The following is a 10,738-nucleotide window of genomic DNA, read 5'->3' as shown; positions in this document are numbered from 1 at the left end:
TTTTGATCTGATTGGCACCCTTAGAGATGCATTCACCTGAGCGTGCTTTTATGTGCGATTAGCTTTCGCCTGCTGCCCTTCACAATTTAAAAAACACACCCGTTGTGGACGGCTTCCTGGGCAAAATCACAGCAATATGACATGGCTTTTATGTGGCACTTTACAGACGTTAGCCAGTTAAAGCTCCTCACTTCTGTTCGGCAGATCGGTATCCTTGTCCCTATCTTACAGAGAGAGGAATTGAGGCACAGACTTATCCAAGGCCAACCAGATAGTTGGTGGCAGAGCAAGGGACAGAACCCTACATCTCCCAGCTCTGTGGTTTAACCACTGACCATGCGTCACTTTAACCTGACATCGCCTGGTTCGGTGTTGGCGTTTTTCTCCATGCAGATTAGAGACTGGAAACAAGAGCGCAGGAAAGAGAGATGAGAGAGTGCACGATTATTCCACTGCAGAAATGGGCAGCCAGCTACTACCTCCTGTCCCTTCACCAGTCTCCTGGTTAAGGCACTGGACTGAGAGTCCGGTGGACACGGTCTAGTTCCCAGCTCCATCACGTACACCCTGCGTGACAAGCCACTGAGCCTCTCAGGGCCTCAGCTCCTGATCCCCAGAACCTCACAGTGGTTGCGGGAGGTCTCTAACATTGCGGCGATGAGCACTATGGAAATCCCTTCAGGGAGTGGCTAGATGGACGAGTGTGTGTTTCTAAAATCCAAATGGAGTCCAGATTGCACTGAAGTTGTGTGGGCCAATATAACAGGGGCTGGTATGATCTTGAAAGTTTATAGTATGGAAAAACATTAGTCTCACTGAAAATTCAGATGGGAAAGCATGCCCCTAGAATGCTGGCACATGGCAAGCTTCAGAGGCCGGGATATACGTGGTTTAGCTACAGCCCCCAAAGCATTAAGACATTCTCCCCCCCACCCCACCCCGGCCCCAAGCCTATTTGCTTTATAGCAGACAGAACTCTTCCTTTAAACCCTGCCTCTACAGTGAAGAATCGCAACACCTACCATTTGGAGGTGGAAGAGGAGCAAAAATAGAGAAATTAATTTTAAAATTGGGAGAAGTGTGTGCTTAAAAAAGAAAGTCAAAAGGTCAAAAAAAATGTGAATTTAAGAATTTTTTAAAACTGAGAGCCTGATTTACTCCTGTGCTCCCCCAGATTTACAGTGACTTAATTATTGACTTCAGTGGCGTTACGCCATCTTAAAGTTGGAGGAAAGCAGTGGCATGAAGCAGGCCCTCATGTAAAATTCACGTTCGCTCTTGCAGGTCTTTCAAAGAACTGTTGTGGTGGGTGAGTGCGCCTGGAGGCGCAGCGGCTCTTGTGAGTGTGAGCGAGATATACTGCATGAAGTCTCATAGCCTGTGATTGCATACGTATGTACGAAGTTGCACTGTGTATTAAATCCTCGCTTGCACACAAGCGGTCCTGGACCGATCAGATACTGTAAGGGGGGGTGGGGGACAGGTCTCCTGAATGTGTATGTAATGATAATCAAATGGTTACTTTCCCTCCAAGCAATGCAAGGTTTTCAAGATCTGAAGATCTTTTCACACTATCTTGCGACCAAGCCCCATGAGAGCCTGGACTCTGTGTTTGTGCTCTGCCTGACCTTGGTTGGGGTTTTTAAGCTACCGTAATACAAATAATTATTAGTAATACACATGTTGATCTTTCCAACAGCCTGGCTGGATAACGTGAGTGGAGGACAACAATCTGGGGGCTCAGCCTCTCATAATCTGATACAAAGGAGTAACGTCCCATCAAACAATGAAAGACCTCTACATTTCATGCCCAGTAATCTGACCCTGGGCCCACTCCAAATTATCATTTAACCAGCATTGTGGTAAATACCTAGATGGCTCAACATGCAGACTGCCTGGAAGCCTCCCTGCCGGTCGTTATCATTTAAACGCCCATACCACAGCACGTGGCAGTATAAATATTAACACATCTTGTGCTTTTCAATCCTTGTGCCTGCTGAGAGCCTCTTGCCTTGTTCATGTGCATTAGAGAAGTCCAATTTACCAGAGAGAACCTTTGGAATCCTTTGAATAAGGGATACAGCCAATTAACGGGGTGCTAGAGTTAAAAGGAAATGTCAAAAGTCCCCTGTGCATGGGAGGGAAATACCCTGCATGTATGCACGCATACTGAAAACCACAACCAGTGACTCTGAATACAGGATGTGAGTAAGCGCAAGGAAGAGGTCATCTGGGTGACATTCTGACAGCAGGCTGAGCGTTGCTACAATGGTCATTTTCTCCTCCACCCTCGTTAGCCCCAATCAGAGCTGACCCAGAGAAGTGGGAAGTAAAGCTCTGGAACTTGAAAGCACTGAAAGCACTAATCTGTTGCCACCTTCTCAGAGATGTCGACTAGCTCTCTGCTTACTCACCTGCCTTTACACTTTTTCTGAACCTTTTCACGTTTTATTCTCCCCCCGCCGCGTCCCTTTTTATCATGTTGCTCTGATTTCCCTGTGCTTCGACCAAGAGTGGACACCTGCATTTTGTTCCTAGGCAGAACTGTAAATACAACCTGGAGTTTTTAGGACAATATCACCTTTCTTCAGCCATGCTGGAGGTGTGATAACTGATTTCCTGGCGAGGGCCCGATGCACCCACCGCTCCCTCTTGAAGACCTGACTGAGGAACGTTGTATGCCCAATACAGCAAGGGAAGAACCCAAAGGATCACCAAAAACTTTGGGGCAAAACACTTGAGGTTCTGGCCTCTGTCACATCAAGAGCTGACTTTTGAAAGCCAGTGGGGTTACAAAGGTGTACCAGTGCAGGATGTGCCCCTATGGGATGAAATGTAGCCTGAATGTAAACCAGTTGAAGGCACTGCAATTACATTAGGGTTGCTCCTGTAACAAAATTCCACAGTCCTGGTCCAAAACATGAGCAGGCTGCAATCGTGCGACCGCATGGTTTGGGCTGTTACTGTAAAATGCCAGGGTGCGTTTCTGAAGGGTGGATTGAGCCCAGGATGTAGCTGGTCATTAGCTTAATCATCAGGCTGTCTTCTTGCCATCGCTCTCTAATCCGTGGCTGATGCAGGGGTTATACAGGCAGTCTAAGCTGTGAGCTGACTGCTGCTCGCCACACCCAGCCCATGTCACCACATAGGAAGGAATCCAACTCTCTGCTCCAAAGCTGCTATTCTCCAGTTTCCATGGTTACGCAACAGTTTCCCCCATCTCCACTGGCTAGAATGCCTGCAGAGCCCTGGGTCTCCATGTGATGGTTGGCTGCCTCGCATTTGGATACCGAGCAGCAGGCTCCCCACAAGACACCACCTTTCTGCAATGCACATCGATAGTGCCGTGCTGCCTTTATTGCCTTGTTTTCCTGGGTCCGGGAGAGGAGTGTGACTGAGAGCTAGAGCAAAGGCCGAAGAGTCAGGATCCCTGGGTTCCCTTCCAGACCCCACCGCTAACCTGCTGTGATGACAAGTCACTTAACTGCTCTGTGCCACAGTTTACCCAGCTTCAAAATGGGGATAATATGAAGACCTGAACAGTGGTTGCACTTCGGTAGTCAACACTTAGCCACGAACTACCAGACACAGCCATAGGGGAGAATAGACATTTTCCCCTTCTACTTTGGCATCCTGCAACCCCCACAGTTACTACCCGTGAGAAGTGCTGGCTTTCCAGTAGTGGCCACTGTACCTACCTACCAGTGCTGTTAAGATGCTTAATAGCAGTAATTCACTGTAAAGCGACTCAGATCCTGGCCGGAGAGGCACCCTTATGTTAAAATTTGCTATGTTGGGCCCTATGATCTCGCCTTTTGCCCTTGCCCTCTTACAGTTGGGCTGCTCTCTCCCCTTTATAATTCCATCTCCTCCCCTTCCCCCACACCTTGCATCACCCTATAGCATTCGGTGACCCCAGCAGGCACCCGTAGGGGGGGCAGTAAATGATCTTCCCAGGGCAAATCCAACACAGGAGCCAAAGGCCAGGTTTCATTAAATGCAAGGTGACAGTGTAGTGCAGAGAGAGAACCCTGAGCAGTTCTTCAGGGGTATGACTTGTTAATGGAAGAAAACGCATATTGATTTAACAGTTGAGGAATATAGGTCACCCTCTGGGGAGCAAGGGCAGAATTAGTTGTTAAACCTGGCGATTTGCTAGTGGCCAACTGAAGCAAGGGGCAAAAGCGAGGGTTTATCGCTGATCAAATGTACTGAGATCTCTAAATTGCTGCAAGGGCCTGCTGCTCTCCTGGTTATTCATGCGGAAGGGAGGGGAAGAAGAGAGACTGGCTCAGATACCCGCTGTATTATTCAGAAAAATGGCTGGAGCATCACTTAGGCCCGAGTGGAAAGGAGCTGGTGTTACATAGGAGTGGCCTGTAACATACAGGTGCCACTTCCATATTGTTGAGTCACTAAATGATTCACAAAGGGTAAAGCAGGAGGTACTTATTTAGCCCGGGTATGTGTCACGTGGAGTCTTTGTTCCATGTTGGTGTCTATAGATGTTTGGTGTCTTAGTTATCTTGTGTCAATGGCAAAAGATCCCTATGAAAAGGCCTGGTTCTCCTCTTACTCAGAAGTAGTGTAAATCTGTTGAGAGACACCGGCATAAGCAGGTTCTGAATCAGGCCCAGCGCCTACAGAAATCCTCCTGAAATATTGTATTCAGAGGGACCAAATAACCAGTGCTATCAGACCCCACTTCCAGCCCCTCCTTCTGTGGCCTTCATCCTTCTTTTGAAAGCTTCAAATGCTGAGGAAAATCTTTACCCACTCCCCCATAACTTTTACCCCTTGCTGCCAGGCTCTTGTTCATACAGGGCCTGACCCGAAGGCAGTGGAAAGATTCCCACTGACTTCAGTGGGTTTTGGCTCAGACCCATATAGGGCCAGATTCTGCAACGTACTGAGCACCTTCAGGTACCACGCAATGGGGATTGATTAGTGAAGAGTAGGGGAATTGAGGCTGCTCAGCACTTCACGGGATTGGAGTCCACACCTGTTTTACTACCGTACACAGGGTTGCAAGTAGAAGGCAATTAGAAGAGGCAGGTGACTGTGAGATGCCAGGGATGGAAGCAACTACTTAGTCCTTGCACCAGACTGGTGTCCATTTGTCAGAAGCTGGAGAAACAGACAGATCAGCTCAATGCATTCCCTATCAGGGCCCTGCAACACCACTGAGAGCTGGATTTCAAGGACAACGTTTTATGGCAAAAGCCTTGGCTTCACCGTGGCTGCCCTGTCTCTGGCCACTGCCCACTTGGGCTCTTCCGAGGTGAGGTAAGCTCGTGTTGCTTTACAATTGCGGAGGTGCAGGACAGTCTGACCGAATGATGCTGCCAGAAGCAATTTTCCGCATGGATCTGGCCCACAGGGAAGTGAACTGTTCCCTCTCTGCACCACCAAGCCCCTCCTGGGAACAGAGTTGCCCAGAGACTTCAGCTACCTTTGCTTAACCCTGCAAAAATCTTGGAGCCTGATTCTCTATTGCCTTGAACCTTCATCTAGCTAGTTACACCTGTGCAAAATGGGTGTAGTACATTGCTATTCTGAAGGGGTGGCATTTTACACCCCTTTGGCACCGGTGCAAATGAGTCTTTGTGATACAGGGCACTGGAAAACTGGGGCCATGATATCTGAAGCTGATCATTGCATTCAGCAAAGTGAGAGGCGCTGCTATTTTCAGCATCCATTCACCCGTCTCCAACAGATTCCTTTTATGGGGGAATATTATTTCTTAATATTCAATTTTCCAAAATGCAATACCCAAAAACACTGTCCATAACTGTGATATATAAACACACACCCCCATTCAATAGCCTCCCCTGACCAAAAGCTTCCAGCAATCTTATACTGCAGCTTCTAAAAAGCAGAAAAGAGAATAAAGGTCAGTACCCCATTGACTCCACTCTGCAGTCACTCTTCTCCACTTCCCCTATCTCCCTTCCACCCCCATCTCCTCCCTTCATCCTAACCAACCAGCCATACCCCTCGGAGCTTAGACAAAGGGCTCGTCTTCACCGCAGTTAACCTGAGTTCCAGCTCAGAGTTCCCCCCAACTTGAGTCTGGTCCACGCACAAAACCCCTTCCCTCGAGAGTGGTGGTGCTTTTCACTTGAGTGAGCCAGCCTGCTGACCAATTAAGGGAGTAGGCTGCAGCTCAAGTTAGAGGGGAATCCGAGGCAAAGAGATGAAGTAGCTTGCCCAAGATCTCACAACAGGTCAGCAGCAGAGCTGGGGATAGAACAGCGATCTCCTGAGTCTTAGTCCAATTCTGTATCCATTTGCCCATGCTGTTTCCTGCGTGCCTCCCTGACTGTGATTAGATGAGTTGCTAGAGCACACGTGAGTCTATGCCCAGTGCATGGCGGAGCGAATGGCTGGTTCTCCCTGGCAGCAGTACCCTCTGCGCCACAGGGCAGTATCCGAGCCCTCAATGAGCTGATGTCTCAGTGCAGAGCCATTGGCTAGCATTACCAGCGCTACAGTATCACCAGACCCTTTTTGCCTTTCCATCTTTTTGAAATCTTGAACTTGAATGACGGAGACCAAGACTCGCCTAAGTGACTGATTAATGATTTTTGGGTGCCTCTTTTCCCTGGTGCCAAATGTGAACCATCTGTAAGGGGCCTGATAGTCAGAGGGGCAGGTGCTCAGCACATCCTGAAAACCGGGACAGCTAGAATCGTTCAATGTACCAAAACACACGAATGCTTCTGTAAAACCTTTCGACCCAGAATGTCAAGGGGCATGGTTCTGCTATGGTACTTCCAGATTAGATTTCCAAGTATTGTTTTCATTGATGAAAGGCTGAAATAATGGTGAACGTCTGAGTCCACCTGACACTGATACATTTTTAAACAATTCCTCCTTTGGTAATGGGGTTTGGTTTTTTCCACATGGATGGAGTGTATGAAATCTAAGGAAATATCAGCATTACCAACTATTATTACTTGTATTGCAGTCACTCCATGCATAGACCAGGAAACCATGGTGGCAGGTGCTGTACAAACACAGAACCAAAGGCAGTCACTGCCCCAAACAGCTAGAAATCTGATCATTTAATTTCTGATGCATGCCTCAAAATAACCCCTCACTTCATAGTGTAGGCCCTGGCTATCGTGAAAGCTCCTCCTTGAGCCTCATCTGATTCCACCTTGTTTCTAGGGATCCTACAAGCCCGTCCTAGGTCAATCTGAGATTCTTTCTGAGAGGCCATAGCTCGTAGAATTCTTTCCCTTCAGATCTATATCAGCCCGTCCCTCCCCACCGAAAACTTCCCCCTCCAAAGGCGATCTTATTTACTGTCTCACAGTAGTGATGCAAACAGGAATTGGGGAACCATTGCGTTAGGTGATATACATACCAAAACAGAGTCCCTGCCTCTAAATGCGTATGGTTTAAATAGATCACATAAGTATGATAATTGTTAGCCTTTTCCTTACATTCTCTCTCTCCTGTCTGATGTCTTAGGTTTGAGGCTGAATTTTTTTCCCCTTCCCCCCATTTTTCTCTCTATAGTACTTATCTGCACCCCCTTTTCATATTTCCTGAACATCTTTAATATATTTATCCTCAACACCCCTATGAGGTAGACAGATGCTGTTGTTCCATTTCACAGATAGGGAAATAAGGCACAAAAGAGACTAAGGCCCAGATCCTCACAGGTATTTTAATCACCTAGCTCCCCATGAAATCAATGGTTGTTAGGTGTCCAAGTGACTTACAGCAAATCTGTGGCAGAGCAGGGAACTGAATGCAGATCACCCAAGTCCTAGGCTAATCCCCTGACCCCTGGATCATCCTTCTGCTCTGATGATATATAATGAAGAATTTGAGCTTGTGCCTAAACAATGTCTAGACTTCATAAGCTCTTTCCCATTCCATTGGAACATGACAGGGTCGAACAGGCTGCCGCAAACCAGCACTGCTACAGGGAGAATGGATGCAAGTGTTGCCTGGATAGTTAACATAGGCCCAAGGAGAAGCAATCAGCGTATGGAAGGCAAGTAAGTCTGCCTGGAGAAGAGACAGAAAACATATGGGCGGAATGGCTTATTAGAAAATACACACATGCAAAAAATTAGAGACGGTCTTAACCATTGAAGGTAAGTCTGCACAGCATTCTGGAGTCCCAGCTCAGGCGGACACGCTCAAGCTAGTGGGGCTCACGCTCTAAAATAGCTGTCCGGATGGCGCTTTGAAGTTGTCTCAGGCATGAGCTCAGGCTCTGAAATATTGAAGGGGCGGGGGGTTTTGGAACCCGAGCTCCAGCCTGAACTGCATCTTCCAAGTGCTGTCCATACAGCTGCTTTTAGAGCATCAGCATAAGGCCTGCTAGACTGAGTCTGTCAATGCAGGATGGTGGGCTTGCTCCAAAATGCTGGGTAGACATACCTTAACGCTCTCTTTAAGGGACCAGATCAAAGTGAGCTGTAGATTTGAAGCTAGGTAGCAACATGCTTGGAGTCTATATTCTGTTGTGTACATCTAAGAACCACTTTCCCTGAACTAATCAGCAGGCGTCTTCCTTTCCCATAGAATGCTCAACCAGTTTGTTGGAACAGCGAAGAAAAACGCCAGCAGGCACATTCACTATGGATGGATTTTCTTCTTTTGCCTTTAAGTAAAACACAAGCAGGTTTTTGTTTATCTTGTATGTGCAAAGCTGTAGTTCTAGTCTGCCAAGATTCTTGTCACCAAAATGAGATGCTTGAGATTTCACTATCCCCTACCTGACTGGAACTGGAGTAGCCACTAAAGCCAGGGATTTCACGTGACTATTATTTGTATTGCAGTGGCATGTATGAGCCCTACTCAACTATCAGGGCCTTATTATGCTAGGAGTTGTACGAACAGTAAAAGCATGGTGTATCTGCCACAGAAAGCTTACAATTTTAGCTCCTGATTCAGCAAAGCATTTCAGCATGTGCTTGGTTAGCACGACTTCCGTTATTATAAGCAATAACCATTTAAAGCACTGGTGTCTTTTATGGCAGAAAAATAACATGCCCAAAGCAGATTTATGTTCCCCAAAATCATACCATGTAAACCCAGTTATTAATAGTGATTAAGAAAGCTTAGTGATGGAAGCAGCCATGGCCTCTCCTAGTTACCTGAGTTCAGGCATAATTAGTATTGCAGAATCCCAGCGAGGCATGTTAACCAAAACTGGCCTGCTTTCCCATCTTACCCAAGCCTTGTTCCTTATTTAACCTCTCATGTTCACCTGAATCTCTAATTAAGCCAACTGGAATCCTGAGCGGTGAGCTCACAGTATAATAATAATGCCTAGCATTCCTATAATGCCTTCCATCTGAAAACCTCCCTGTATGCTTAGTGGGTTCAGTCTCATCACCCTGATGAGGTAGGTTTTTATTATCCCTGTTTTACAGGCGGGGTGGAAAATGAGGTACAGAAGTTAAAATCAAGGTTTTTCCAAAGCAACTGGTGGCTTTTTGTGTGTGTTTTTGAGGGAACCAACTTGAGAGGTCTGAAAGGAGTGCCCAGGACTTCCTGAAAATCAGGCCCCTTTAGTGTCTCAAGTTGGAAGCAGGGCACCCAAAATCCCTTCTCGCTTTGGAAAAGCTTGGCCTAAGTGACTTGCTCAAGGTGACAGCAAGTATGGGAGAAATGGAACCCAGGTCTCCTAAGGCCTGTGTTAACTGCTAGACTACACTGCCTCTTTAATTTACCAGAGAAAAATAAAATGACAAACTTGGCTGCTGTGATTGGGGTTCTGGTTTCCCTTGGGTCACTGTACTGGCCTAACTGATTGGAAAAGAAGAGTAGAGTAAACAACGCCATATTCATGGCAACTGTAACTTTTCATTATTGCTAATTATTTGGATAATGCCAGAGCCGTGCATGGCACGTTTCAGTACAGATAAAGAGCGTGTCCCTCGCCCAGACGGCTCACAATTAAAGGAATACTAGAACGGACTGGAAAAGCGAGGGCATATATCTTGCAAGCAACAAAAGACTTTGGACTTATTTTGTTTGAGCCCTGAAGGATGTGGTTTTGAAAGAGAAGGGAGGAGGTGGAGTTCAAGCATTGCCTGAAAGAAGGCACTGAGGTGCACAGTGGAGACAAGCTCAAACTGGGGCTGAGCAAAGAGGGCATCAATGCAGGAAGGGACTCAGCTGTGAAGGGCCTTTTTGTTACTTCAGAATGGGGTGGGGAGCAGAGGGAGGAAAGACCACAAATACAGCTGAAAATCTAGAAATGTCCATGTGCTCTGACATGTCCTACCAGGACAGCCATGGGAATCGGAGAGAGATTGTTACATGTTTGTTTTTGGCTTGTTTCTGTTTGGGCTAGAGCTCAAACATTCAAAATAACCATAGGAACAGCAAACATTAATGTCGTTATAAAACCTGCCGCAAGCACACTAGAAATCCCCTTACTGCCCAGATTGCAAGATTGTCTGCAAAAGGGGAAAACAATATGGTTTCTTGCTACTTTTGTGGTGTATAAAGGAGACTTACAAGTCCCCCACACCGTTCCCCCCATCTTGTTTTTTTCTCTTTACCTTGGCAATATTGAATCTCCACTTCCCTGGTTTTGGTTGAGGTCTCCTTGGTAGACCTGGAGTCAGTGTCCTCTCCGTCCTTATTTAAGGGGCAGAACTGTTGACTCTTACACAGATCTCTTCTCCCCGGTGTTTTCAGGTGGTTGAGTTAAATAGGCATGAACAGAAACCTTTGAAACAGTGAAAACTCCTCTCAGTTG

The 10,738-nt window shown here is 46.9% G+C and overlaps 1 protein-coding gene across 1 annotated transcript in view; it reads left to right on the top strand.

Annotated features, from left to right (window-relative positions):
- SYNRG (synergin gamma) overlaps nt 1–10,738 on the top strand; it is a 133,928-nt gene that overhangs the window by 98,810 nt on the left and 24,380 nt on the right. The gene's annotated exons all lie outside the window — the stretch shown is intronic.

Source organism: Caretta caretta, chromosome 17 (assembly GCF_965140235.1).
Source record: "Caretta caretta isolate rCarCar2 chromosome 17, rCarCar1.hap1, whole genome shotgun sequence".
Taxonomy (NCBI): Eukaryota; Metazoa; Chordata; order Testudines; family Cheloniidae; genus Caretta; species Caretta caretta.
Note: the sequence above shows the minus strand (reverse complement) of the source record. Positions and strands in the feature narration are given on the sequence as shown.